General features: G+C 39.9%; 1 long non-coding RNA gene across 1 annotated transcript in view; it reads right to left on the bottom strand.

Moving 5' to 3' along the window:
• The window catches only part of LOC122798452, a 398,057-nt gene extending 386,671 nt beyond the window's left edge, over positions 1-11,386 (bottom strand). The window contains exon 1 of the long non-coding RNA XR_006364269.1: positions 10,884-11,386. This is a non-coding gene — a long non-coding RNA (uncharacterized LOC122798452). The remainder of the gene's footprint in view (positions 1-10,883) is intronic.
• Positions 11,387-12,893: the final 1,507 nt, after the last annotated feature.

Here is a 12,893-nt window from a genome sequence, read left to right as displayed (position 1 = left end):
TTAACTATGGAAATATCAGAAAGTGGGGAGGTGGTTGACAGCATAATATAGTATGTGTTAGCAGTAGAGCAACTATGAATATATCACTACATTTTAAGATCGAAAAGTAAAGTAATTAGGAAAGTGACAATGACTGAGGCTACGTCTGACTATTATAAGGAGAGTGAGTGGTGAAAGTGAGAGAGAGACAGTGGTTCATCTAAATGGAGAGAAGATTTTGAATCTGTGGTTTAGTGAGCAAGTATCCTTCTGGCCTGATGGAGAAAAAGGGGGAAGTGGAAAAGACAAAGCACTTGGAGAAAGGGTAGCATGTGTTGCCACAAAATTTATTCTAGCTGGGAGGGGAGCAGGAAGAACATCAATTTTTTGCTCAGATATTGTTTTAGGAGTAAGGTATGTGTCTTGTCTGTTTTATTTGGAGTGGGAGAGTTCCAATTTTCAGTGACCTGGTGAGAGTATAGAAAAGCCACAGCAGAGTTGCTCGTTTTGGATACGGATTGGAGAGATTTGTTACTCGATCATAATCTTCTAGAACCAGAGAATAGTTGGAGCAGGGAAAATAATTTAGTTGTGTACTATCTAGAGTTGATAGAATGCAAGGTAGTGTAGGAGTTTTGTTTTTTACTGTAACGTGTCAAGTTTAGTTTTTTGGATTTGTAAATATGGGGGATGCATACAGAGTGACATCATGTGGGATATGTAATGACTGTGCAGAGGAGATAAGTTCTGCAGCTTCTGCATGTTGAATAATGGTTGCTGCTTCTGCAAGTTGAATAATGGTTGCTTGTTGAGAAGCAGTATGGAGTTTGTTGATAAACATGTTACAAAGGAGTGGCCCAAATACTGAACCCCAGGAAACCCTGAATGTAACCGGCAGGAAAGTTGAGAGGTTTTGCTTCCACTTAACTGCTTGTTGCCTACTTCAGAGATAACTATGGAACCAGGTTAAAGCGGATTTATTTACACCAAGAGATGAAAGTTTATACAAGTTTTTGATGTGATACCGTATCAAAGGCTTTTGACAGGTCAATAAAAATGCATGAGACAAGGTCCCCATTGTTTCTGTGGAGAATGGAAGTGTTGGTAAAGCTAAAAAGCTGAGGAGGATGGTTGCGGTGCTGTGATTTCCACAGAAACCATGTTGTGTGGGAGAAATTAAAGCTATGGTCATTTGTGAATTTGGTTAGTTGGGAGTGTATACAACTTTCCACAATTTTGGAGAGGGTGACCGGATTGCTGCAGGTCAGTAATTAGTCAAGTCTGTTGAGTTCCAAGTCTGTTGAGTTGCTGCCTTTATGGAGGGGGGTTATGAATTATTTTACCAGATTGCTGGGACAGAGTTTTCACGTATGGATCTGTTGATAAGGATGGAAATGGGGAATGCTACGGATGAGGCTGCAATTTTTAGGTATTCTTTTGGAAGGTCCCAACATTTTTTTTTTTATTGCTGCAGTAAGGAAAGGTGTGGGCATGAACTGTTGTGCAGTATTATGGGTTTCTGGGATGGCTGACAGTAGGTTGGAATTTTGTTTAGTGACTGCTAGGACTGAGTTAATGAAGTGGTGGTTAAACTGAGATGGAATACTGTCTGACGTCTTACTGATTATTGGAGAGGGCGTGGAGGTTTGCTCTGGGTGTATTAGTTTTAAATGGACAACCAGAAGATAGTGGTATTGTTCTGATGCGAGTTTTGGATGTTTGAGAACTAGGATTTTTTTTGTTATTAGTTGTTTACTCCTTGGATACTTTCGTAGGGTTCTATATTCCTGTAGGGTTATTTGATTTTTGGTTTAGTACTATTCTTTCCAGGCATGGTCTCTCTTAGTCTTTATATCTTTGATTTTGCATGTTAACCATGAGGCTGTGTTTGACCTAATTTGCTTGGTCCGTGGGGGGTACCTATTTGATTAGTACTTTTAGAAATATCAGATTAACGTGGATAACTGCTTCGCAGGAGAGAGTTTTATTAAGTTCCAGACGGACTGAAAGAGGACTTAAACTGTACTGTGCTGAATTTTTTTTTTTTGCAAACTTGTTTAGAAATATTTTGTCTCGGTTTTATTATATACGCTTGAAAGTGGTCATTAATAGTGTCTGGAAGGGTGCCATTTGAGTTTATAGCTTTCTGAAAGAGTACAGTAAAATGAGAGTTTCCAAGGCTAATTATATGGACATACTCAGGCTTGTAACGAGTATGTTTTCTGAAATGGAACTACATGATTCTGGAATTAGTACATGAGCATATACTTAATTTTCAACTGTTGATAAGGTCAGTATGAGGTGAGGAAAGAAAAAGTGGGGACAACTGCAACATATCTTTAACATGTAACTGGAAATATGGGGTTATCCAATGGATTAATGATCTTTAATGAGTTCTGGGCCAGTCCTGAACACCATGGCTTCAGTTTTGTTGAAATGGAATGTTAAGCCTATAAAAAGAAAACCAGGTACACAGTTGGATGGCATTATTTTGCAATGCAGGTTTCCAGACTTGGTAACTTCTAATAATGGGGCTCATCTGTAAAATGGTAGTGTTTGGATGAGGGATTTTATCAGACAAGTTACTGATAAATAAAAATAGCAAACAACCTAATACAGAGTCTTGGGTTACAAAAGAATGGACAGAGGACCCCTGTGACACTAACGTCTAGAAAAGGATTGGTATTTTTTATACACAAGGGGTGTCTCTACGAGTCATCTGTGAATCAGAGGAGGGAGGTGGAAAACAGAGACAGCTGCTGAACAACAATTTACTGTCTAAAGAAAAGTCAGTACCATGGAATTGTCCAAGATGTGTGACTGGTTAGGTCAAGGACTCTCTTTAGGTCAACATATACTGCATCAGTTAGTCATCCTTTTCAAAAGATATCTCTTAACCTAGTAAAGAAAAACTGTAATAGTACAGACTAGTCTAAATCCAAAATAGTACTGAGGAATGATGTTTTGTTCTTTGATGAAAGCAAAAACGTATTAAATGTCTGAATATTTCTGCCAGAAAGACAGGATCTTCCAGAGTCAAAAACAATCAGAAGTGTTAATTTTTAGAAAATTACTTACTGCTTACTTTTCTTGTGGTATACCAGTTTGAAGCAAGACTTTATTTATCATATCCTTTGATTTACACCAGTAAAGGGAGGCTTTTAAGTTAGATGCATTTGAGTTTATAAGACTGTTTCTGTTCTGAAGTTTTAGAGAAATGCTGTAAACTGAACTAGTTGACAAAGACTTAAAATGGAAGAAATGGAATGGGAAGACATTGACGAAGGATGCAAAACTGAAAGACAAAAGGATAAGAGACTGATGGAAGAAGTGATAACTACAGGAATAAAATTTTGGAGAAAAAGTGAATGTTTAGACTTAAAAGGTGTGTGTGTGTCTTTCAGCTTTTCCCGGTTAGGGGTCGCCACAGCAGAACTCCGGTCCGCTAATGATTGGTAGTTGATTTTTACGTGCCGAGTTACCAGCCCTGACGCACAACCTTCAACGAAGGTACGCCCATTCATGCATGTCTCCACGCAGAAGACGCTCTAGCTGAGAATCGAACCAGACAGCATCTTACTGCGAGGCGACAACACTACCGCAGCACCACCACCGCGGAGGTACTTAAGTAAAATGTAGAACTTACAGTTGGTAACTGCAGTCTGTTATTCTCTTTGAAAGATGTGACTTTTGGGGTTGAGAGCAGCCTAGGATTTGTTTTACTTCTTCGCCAAAAAGATTAGGAATTTCCAAACACAGCTTGCTGCGATACTTGAATGTAACAGGAGTTTTTGAAGCCTTCAATTTATGTTAAAGTGCATCTCTATGCTTCATTTGTTTATCTAAACAATAGGTTCATAGGTATGTACTAGGCTAATGGCCCTGGAGCCTTTACAAGCCTAGCCCATAGGATTACCCTGGCATTGTGCCACCTAAACTTAGTTCCCAGTGCCTTCTGTTGAGTAGAGCCATTGGAGTGATCCACGGGATGACTTTTCTATTTCCCATCCCCTCATCAAGATTTCTCTTTATGAGGGCTAGTGAGGGGCTCTGTTTACATGTATGGGAAGTCTATTCCATAGCATAGGCAGTCTCTGGGTTATGAACCTGTCCCTCCAGCTCGTTCTGTTGATTGTGGTGATGAGTTTGAGGTCTCTTGAGCGTGTGGTGCAGAGGAATTGGGATTTTTTTAGATGTAGCATTTCTAACAAAGCTGGGTCAGCTTTACAAGTCAAGCACAGATCTCTTCTAAGTAGGTGATATGAGACAGAGAATAGTTGGGATTTTTTTTTGAGTCTGTCCATACAGAATAGGTGTCTAAGGCCTAGGATCCTCTTTGTGAGGTACTTTGTGGCCTCTCCAGTTGTTGCAGATGTCTAGTTAGGTACATGCCAAATGGGGCATTGTACTCTATGATTGGCCTAATGAGGGAAGAGTAGAGGGAGACAATGACCACTTTCTTCCTGGATGCAAAACCCTTAGTAATGAGATGCACCACATAGAAGGGCTTTCTGACCACACTGGCAATGTGGTGCTCAAAAGAGAGGTTGCCGTCAACCTGTGTTCAGTGGACTACCATCAATGTGGTAATTCATGGGAACCGGGTTTTTCCCAAAGGGGGTGATGACACATTTTTTGGCTTTGAGCTTAAGGCCACGGTTGTGACACCAGTCATTGGTCTCCGTGAGGCCTTTCTGTAGGATGTCAACATCACTTGGGGAGTTAAAAGCTCCCAACTTGCAATTGTCTGTGAACTTTGTCAGCCAGAGCCCCTTCGTGTTGGCCTGGACTTCAGAGAAGTAGATACCAAACAGGAGAGGACCCAGGAATGAACCCTGTAGGACTCCACTCGTGACTGGTCGGAAATCTGACTTTGAGTCCGCTACTTTCACACTGTAGGTTCTATCTGTGAGCCAGTTTGCAATCCACCTAGTGATATAAAGTTTTTCTGTGATTCCTGAGTGGGGAATGGTATCAAAAGACCTTGGCCAGATCAAGGTAGGCTGTATGAAACACCTTGCCTTCATCCACAGCTCTGGTAACTGACTCAAAGAAATCAACCAAGTTGACCAGCCATGATCTACACTTCACAAAACCAAACTGTGTGGGATCCAGAGTTTGGAGATTTCCTATATCCTTGCTATTTAGGTCCACGATGATGCATTCCATAGCTTTGTATATCAGACTCGTCAGGCTAATGTGGCAATAGCTCCCAGGGTCTGCAGTCACTCCTCCTTTCTGAAGAGATGACTGTAGCCATGCGCCATTCGGTAGGGACAAAGCCTGAGGTGAGACTGTGATTGAACTTGGCCCACAGGTGAGGTGCCAGTTCACTCTGTAGTTCATGTAGAACACACCCAGGGATATTTTCAGGTCCCATAGAAGCTGTATTATTGGCCTTGGACAGTGCTGTTTTAACCTGTGCAGCAGTAATACTGGGTGTCTGGCAGTCTACTGGTATTCCGATTGGTCCTTTGTGGGGGGGGGGGTAAAGGTGGCAATGAATCTGTCGGCCAGTATATTGGCAATATCTGTTGGCTCGGTATAGGAGGTACCATTGTGCAGTAGCTCAGAGCAAATCTGGGTATTGCCGTGGAGATTCTTTACATTACTATTGAAGGCCTTGTGGTTTTCTTTACTATCTGCTGCAATTCTGTTTTCATAGCTAGCTTTAGAGGATTTGATGAGGGATAAGGGAGTTCTTCCAGTCTTGGGACTTCACCTTATTCCACATCAGTTTCCTTCTTCTGTTGTAGAGTTTGTTTATGGCAGGGGACCACCAGATTGGCTTCCTTTTTTTGGAGGAGAGTGTCTTGGTTCTATTGGGTATGGCAAGATCCATGAATTTGTGCACGTGTTCGTACAGTGCATTGGTGTACGATTTGATAATCATGCAACTATTCTCCATTTGCCTGGGTGCCATGAAGTTAGCCACCTGTTCCTACCAGTTTAAACAGTATTCAAAATGAAACGCTGTACAACAATGGCCAAAGAAGTAAAGTTCTCTTGGAGAATAGGTAGTGTGGTTAAATGATATAAAACTTAAAAGTGCAACATATATAGCAAAAAACTTGCATACATTTCCAGTACTTAAATTAAATGCACTTACAAGATATTCACGCTGTGAATGCAGATGTACCATAGCGAAATGATGGCTCCAAAGTTTCCAGTCTTATGATGGCTTCAAAGTATCCATTCTTTTTGGTCTGATATACAAAGTATCCACACTGAAGATGTAGTAGCTGCTATGTGACTGTGATGAACTGTGATAACAGCTTAACCAGTCTAACAGATCAAATAAAAACTTCAAGAGAACTTTACTTCATTGGCCATTGTTGTACAGCGTTTCATTTTGAATACTGTTTTTACTTGTTACTGATAGCTGTACTTTAGCATTAGAAGGTACCCTTTCTTTATTGTTCTTACCAGTTTAGTCATTTTTTTTTCTTCCACAAACAGTTGCTGTCTTTAAATCAACTTTTTTCAAGGATATATGACATCATGGATAGGGAAATAGTTTTACATTAGAAGCTAAGGGCATCTACTGAATAATTTACTGTGTTTAGTGGAGTCTAGCGTACAAGATGAGGTTGGTTAAGAATCACTGACTGGAAGGAATTTTGTAGAGAGAATATTCTAAAGGCAATCAAAAATGAAAGACTTTTAATCTTAAAAGATTCAGAAAGAGATAAAGGGACTGTGACCATTGCTGAGATTTTTAAGATATCTGGAGGGTGAAGGCTGGTGATCAAAACTGCTAAGAAGGAAATCATTTGGTGTTAATGAGCTAGAGTAGAAATGTGCTAGGCAAGGCCAAGTACAAAAATATTCAGTTAAGTTTACATTGGCTTCACCATGCAGACAATTTACACCGCTATCTAGAAAGATGAAGAAATTCTGTTCTCCCTCACACAAGAAAAAAGGTTATGACTGAACTGATATAACAGGAAGTAGCAAAAGGGACCGATTAATGTAGGCAAGGCAGAGTTGCACAACAATTAAAAAGCAACTGTGCAAAGATTACCATCAATTTTTGTGATAAATGATGCTCAGCTAGTTCCAGGTACAGAGTTTTATTTTGAACATAAGCTGTTCATATACCTTTTAAGTTACCCCAAGGTTGCCTCAGATTTTTTCTACCTCCCTCATTGATCTGTCTACATCACAATTACTGCCACCAAAACACCCAGCCTTGCAGTTTCAGACTGCCCATCCCTTGGAGCAATACCACAAACCCTCTTATTCTGTGAAGATACACACACTAACTGGGATCAATTTACAAGCCCCTTGTAAAAAGATAACTGCATCAAAACGTCTACTTGCAATTCAGAAACATGCTATCCTAAAACATGGTGCCACTCCCAAATCCTAGCAGGTCACAACATAAGTCTCATTAGCTTGTAAACCTGCAAAATACATTGCTACTAATAACAGGCATAATTCCTAGAATGCCAACATGAATACAGCAGGCCAAGTATGCATACACACAGATACTCACATACAAAAAAATGCACATGCACTGTGTGTACCTGGCCACTGCAAACTGCAGAACATGTAGGAATACAGGTGGCTGCTTTCTTAGCCAAGAGCCAGTGCAGGAAGGGGTGTGGGAAGGGATGTGGGGCAGACTATGTTGTGGGCTGCCTTTCAAGTGTCATGCACCATTACCTTTACTCTATGCAAATAAGTACTGAGCAGAAAAACCTAACATCACAGTCTTACGGCAAGAAGACTACTCACTTTTTTATGCCATGGCACACTGTGAAAGATTCTACACAGCACTTATCTGCACTATGCTATGCAAAGAAGAGACCTACAAGCAGGGAGAAGTAGGACCGTCCAGCCCTAAAATTAGCACAACTAACCATTCTGCAGAGTGGAAAAGGTGTTTAATACCGTATGAATGCTATAGGGGCATGACAGCATCAGTGAAGGTGGAAGATGCTTAATAACAACCAACAGATGTGATGAGGACATGAGAACACCGGTGAAGTTGGAAACACAGATGTGCAGAACTTTACACCTGCACAAAGCACTCCACTTACCTCTTGAATCAAGAGCAAAGCTAAATGTAATCAGACACAAAGGCCCCAAATCACTGACACCTTTTAAATACTGGCTATTATTAATTTAAACGTTTACAAAACAAGATAACATGCATCAGCATTCAATTTCTGAAGTAAATGAAGTCTGCAGCTAGACTATCATTTAATGAGGGTAATTCACGTTTTCTCAAATTTCCAATTTTAGAAGGGATAAAACAAAGTACTGAGCCAAAATGAGGGATATCCCTGAAAAATCAAGACAATTTAGATTTATATCCCCCCCGACACAAACACAACACTACACTTTTTAAGGATTGCTGCAGAACATAATATAAATCAGTAATCTAAGTGTAACCAGCATTTTTGCGTGACTTTTTGTTTTAAACACTACAATAATTGAAGTGGTGTTGGGTCACTGTTGGAGTCACTGTTTTAAAATGCATTTGTTTCATTACTTTTTGCCTATGAAAAGTCAATTTTGGTAAGTGGTGGAGTTAAGGGAGAAGTAGAAAAGCAAACATTCTACAGTGTGCCTGGGAAAAAAGTCAGTTGCAAGGATCAGCAGTGAATTGGAGAAGTCAGCTACGGTAAATGGGGGGATAAGATGTGCTGCTGCTCCACTTACAGAAGTAGAAAAGTAGATACATTATCCCTGTGCTTGACAGAGGTCACCTGTGAGGAGAGGTAGAGGGAGTTAAGTGGGTAATCGTTAATGACAAGGGTATAATGAACTTTCCAGTTTATAATGTGACTGATAGAAGTAAACAAGTAGCTTAACGTTTTTCTTCTTTCACTTTCTTAAAACCATTATGTAAGGCGCAAATTAAAAAATAAAAAGACACAATGCTCCTTCAGTGGGTGGCAAAAAATGAGGCTTCTGTAGATGCCTATATCATGCATGAGCTGGAACTGCTACCTCCCACCTTTGGTGAGTCTTAACCTTAAATGATTAGTGCCACCAACCACATCCACCAAATCTACCCCCCACCCACCCACCCGCCGACCCCCGAGAAGGCAACTTAATAAAGTGCGTCATTTACAGCAGGGCTACCATACGTCCCTCTTTAAGCACAACAGCCCTTATTTGGGCATTTAGGACAAAAAAAAAAGTTTCTTCTAATGGTTGTGCAAAACAATTATTTTATATCTGAAACACCTTTACATCATATGAAACAAAAGAAACAATTCAGTTTCTACAACACTGATCTTGTGGTTTGGCAAAAAAAGTCCAAGCCCAGTCCTTTGCACTGGTTTTGAGTACAGTTTATCCTGCAAAATGTCCCACTTTACGCACTGGAAAGGTAGTAAACCAAATTTACAGGCATGGCGCATGTAGCAAGCACCGTCTACTGTAAGCAAGCTGCTCATTCCTGCAAAACACCTTAAGCTTCAGTGTGATTGTAATCAAACTAAAACAAAACGGGTTTGTATAAGAACACTACCCCACCAGATGCGCAGTAGCAAGGACCGCCCAAACCCCACCCAGCACTTTGCTCATGACGTTTATTTTGAAAAGTGCTTTGAATAAACATGGGAAAACCATCCTCAGAAAGTTGAGTATGCTAAACATTGTAATTATTTCAATACAAAGCCTTTTCTCCCTTATTTGCCGGTACTAGGATTTCCAATTTGCAGTGATCAAAAGCTTTGATAAATTACATCTTAGACTAAATAATTTAGCAGAGCGTGTACTTATAAATCCTGTACCGATCCAAACAGATTTACCTATTCAAAGCAAGATAGAATATTCTGCATTTATACAAAACTATTATGCTGAGAATTACAATTCTTTAAAGGGGAGGGGGTGCAAACACATAATATGCTGCACATATTTGTAATCTGTAAAGGTGCAGGGGAGGGGGGGTGACCTTTCTGGGAGGTCTTTTTTATTGCATTTATTGTATGTACTTATTGTCCCACTGCCTCAAAATATTGCTTGTTGCTTTATTTCCAGAAAAAATGCTTAAAGAAAGGTGGGGGCACCCCTGCAAAAGCAATCACTGCACAACATTAAAACAAAGAAAGGTGGGGGGATGCACGGGTTATGGGCATGAACTGCAAAACGGGAACGTGTGGATACTGCGTCTATACTGCCCTTCTGACCCTACAACACAGTATGTGGCCAAGTACAAAGTGACAACGCAAGTCAACATACCCAGGACATGCGGTGCTTTCGACGGTACACTTATAAATGTAGCAAACGAAGATAACTTTAATCTCAGTTACATATCGTGTACTAAAATTTACAGTAACTCTAATTAAAGATAACATAAAAAAGCATAAAGCCTGTGTTTAAAAACGGCCATAGAATGAATATTCACTATCTCACTGTGTAATCTGCATGGCTTGTTACTCAGCCCTGTCAATCGTGTAGGACACCCCCATTCCTGCGCGAAAATCGCGGTGGGGTAATGTTCTAATACAAAGCCAACAAAAGATCCATAAACTGGCAGCCTGGCTCATGATTAATTTTAGCTATTTTCCAATTCTTGGAGCAAGAGCCTGAGACCCATAACTGTTCCCAAAGACAAGCAAGGCTTATAGCAGACTATCAACACAGCAGCGGAAAAGAATGATAACTTTAAATATGCAAATACAACACAGAATAAACATAAAATTACCAGTAGTAACAACTCTATAGTGCAGGTCTACAAGCACTTAAAGTGAATAATTTCCTAATATTTTTCCTGTATACAAGGGCTCTCGAAATGTAGAGACTTCCTGTTTCCCACAGCACTACATTACTATACAAAGAAAACAAGGATTCCTCTCTGCTTTACAGCTTGAGACTTGGAGCCAGAACAATACTTACACGTAAAAATAACAGTTTCACTAGGTTACAAAACTAGCACATCTTACTTGTTTAAAGCCTCAGCAAAATCTTTAGCATGTAAAACTTCATTTAGACGGAAAAATGAAACCGTAGCACATATACCAAGATCACTTTTCGCCACAGGTAAAAAAAATCACTTCCGGTGTCACCAATATCCACAGTCTATCCTTTGACGACAACACCTTACCGGCAACGGATGTAACTACGTATACTTAAAATTAACAAGTGCACTTGCACACATTCCCCAGTACATGCCACAACTTGGTTATTCCGTAGATGGGGCTGTGGACTGTTTTCGGTGTAACACTGGTCTTTATCCTATACCAGCCATGTTCAACTGTACAGCCGTCTGCGCCATATATTTGGTCTGATCCAAATAAAATTTGTGGTTTCATTCGTTTAAGTCATTGAGGATTGTAGTCACTAAATGACAAACACTTTTACTTCATGTGTATTGGCAAGTCCCACCAATAGCTTTCAACCTTCTATCTCCAAAATGGAAAACATTACACCTTACCATAGCTCTCAATCAATCAGGAATACATTTCAACAGAGTCAGGGACAAATAGATCTCAAGTGTACCTCATTACGAGGAACATACCTCATTTGGGGTCTGAAAAAGTTCGTGTTCCACATTGAAAGACTGTCACACATTTAGAGTTAGGAATTTTTTAAAGTGAAATCCATGGTAAATAGAAATGAATCATATTAATTAATTAAAAGATCTTCTTTATAAGTAAAAACAGCATAGTTTAACCGTCCTATGGCCTTCCTAGTTGAAGGTGATAGTAAGCCATTAGTATGTGTTCCACATTTTGCCCATTTGTTCCACATTATGAGGGCTAGTGTTCCTCATTTTGGAGATGGAAGGTTGAGAGCTATGGAATCCCAGAAAAAGTCAGGGACAATCAGGGAAATTTTTTAAAATATTACTACTATGAACTAGAGATAATTGGCAGAATAAAAGAAAAGAATGTTAATTAATATACATTTTATGAAGTAAAAGAAATCAATAACACTTCATTATTGCCATTATTTATGGAGGATAATACACCACCTGTCCTCCAAATGTCAGCAGTTTTAGGAGGGATTAAGAGGGACATAGATGAAATTTGAGTCAAAATCAGGGACAGTTGAGAGGTATGCACCTTACAATGTAAAATAGTTAATGACAGTTGACAACTTCAACTAGGAAGTTCACGGGATGGTTAAAATGTATTTCTTTATACTTGTAAGCACTTCTGTTAGTGATATTTACTATGGTTATTAGTTTAAAAAAAATCTTAAGAAATGTATAAGAATCCCTATGTGTGTGGAACTGCGACGAGCATGGACTTTCATAATAGGTTCATAGGTTCATACTAGGCTATCTGCCCGAGGGCATTTACAAGCCTAGCCCATAGTTTTGTGCTTTCGCCACCCTTTTTTTTTGGAGAAACTATGCCCATTATTTTGCTGTGCCTCTGTGTATCTGCGATCTCCCATCCATTGGTCAAGATTCCTCTGAACAAGGCCAGCAGAGGGCTCTGCCCTCACATTATATATTTTTTTTTCACAGCATAGGGAGTCTTTGGGTGATGAATCTATCCCTCCAGCACATCCTATTAATAACCGTGTCAAGTCAAGTTTCTCTCTCCCCTCTTGGGGGCTCTGGAGGGATTTTTGAGATGAAGCATGTTCATCAAATCTGGGTTTGACATGGCCTTGTATGTCAGGCACAGGTCACCTATGAGCAGCGGTAAGCAACTGAATATAGCTGGAGTTCTTTCAGTCGGGCAGCATAAGACAATTTTTGAGACCCTTTATCCTTTTTGGTGAGGAACTTTGTGGCCCTCTCCAGCTGCGCAAGTGTCGGGTCAGATATATTCCGAATGGGGCATTGTACTCAATCATTGGTCTGATGAGTGATGAGTATAGGAAGACTATGACCTCCTTGATCTAGATGTGTGAATCTCATCATGATAAGTGGGCAATGTAGTCTTCCTAACTACTACTACTTTGAATATATAATATGAAAGGCTACTGTACTGTCAACC

Source organism: Protopterus annectens, chromosome 3.part1 (assembly GCF_019279795.1).
Source record: "Protopterus annectens isolate FY-2018-M chromosome 3.part1, PAN1.0, whole genome shotgun sequence".
In the NCBI taxonomy this organism is placed as follows: domain Eukaryota; kingdom Metazoa; phylum Chordata; order Ceratodontiformes; family Protopteridae; genus Protopterus; species Protopterus annectens.
This window is presented reverse-complemented; position numbering and strand designations above follow the sequence as displayed.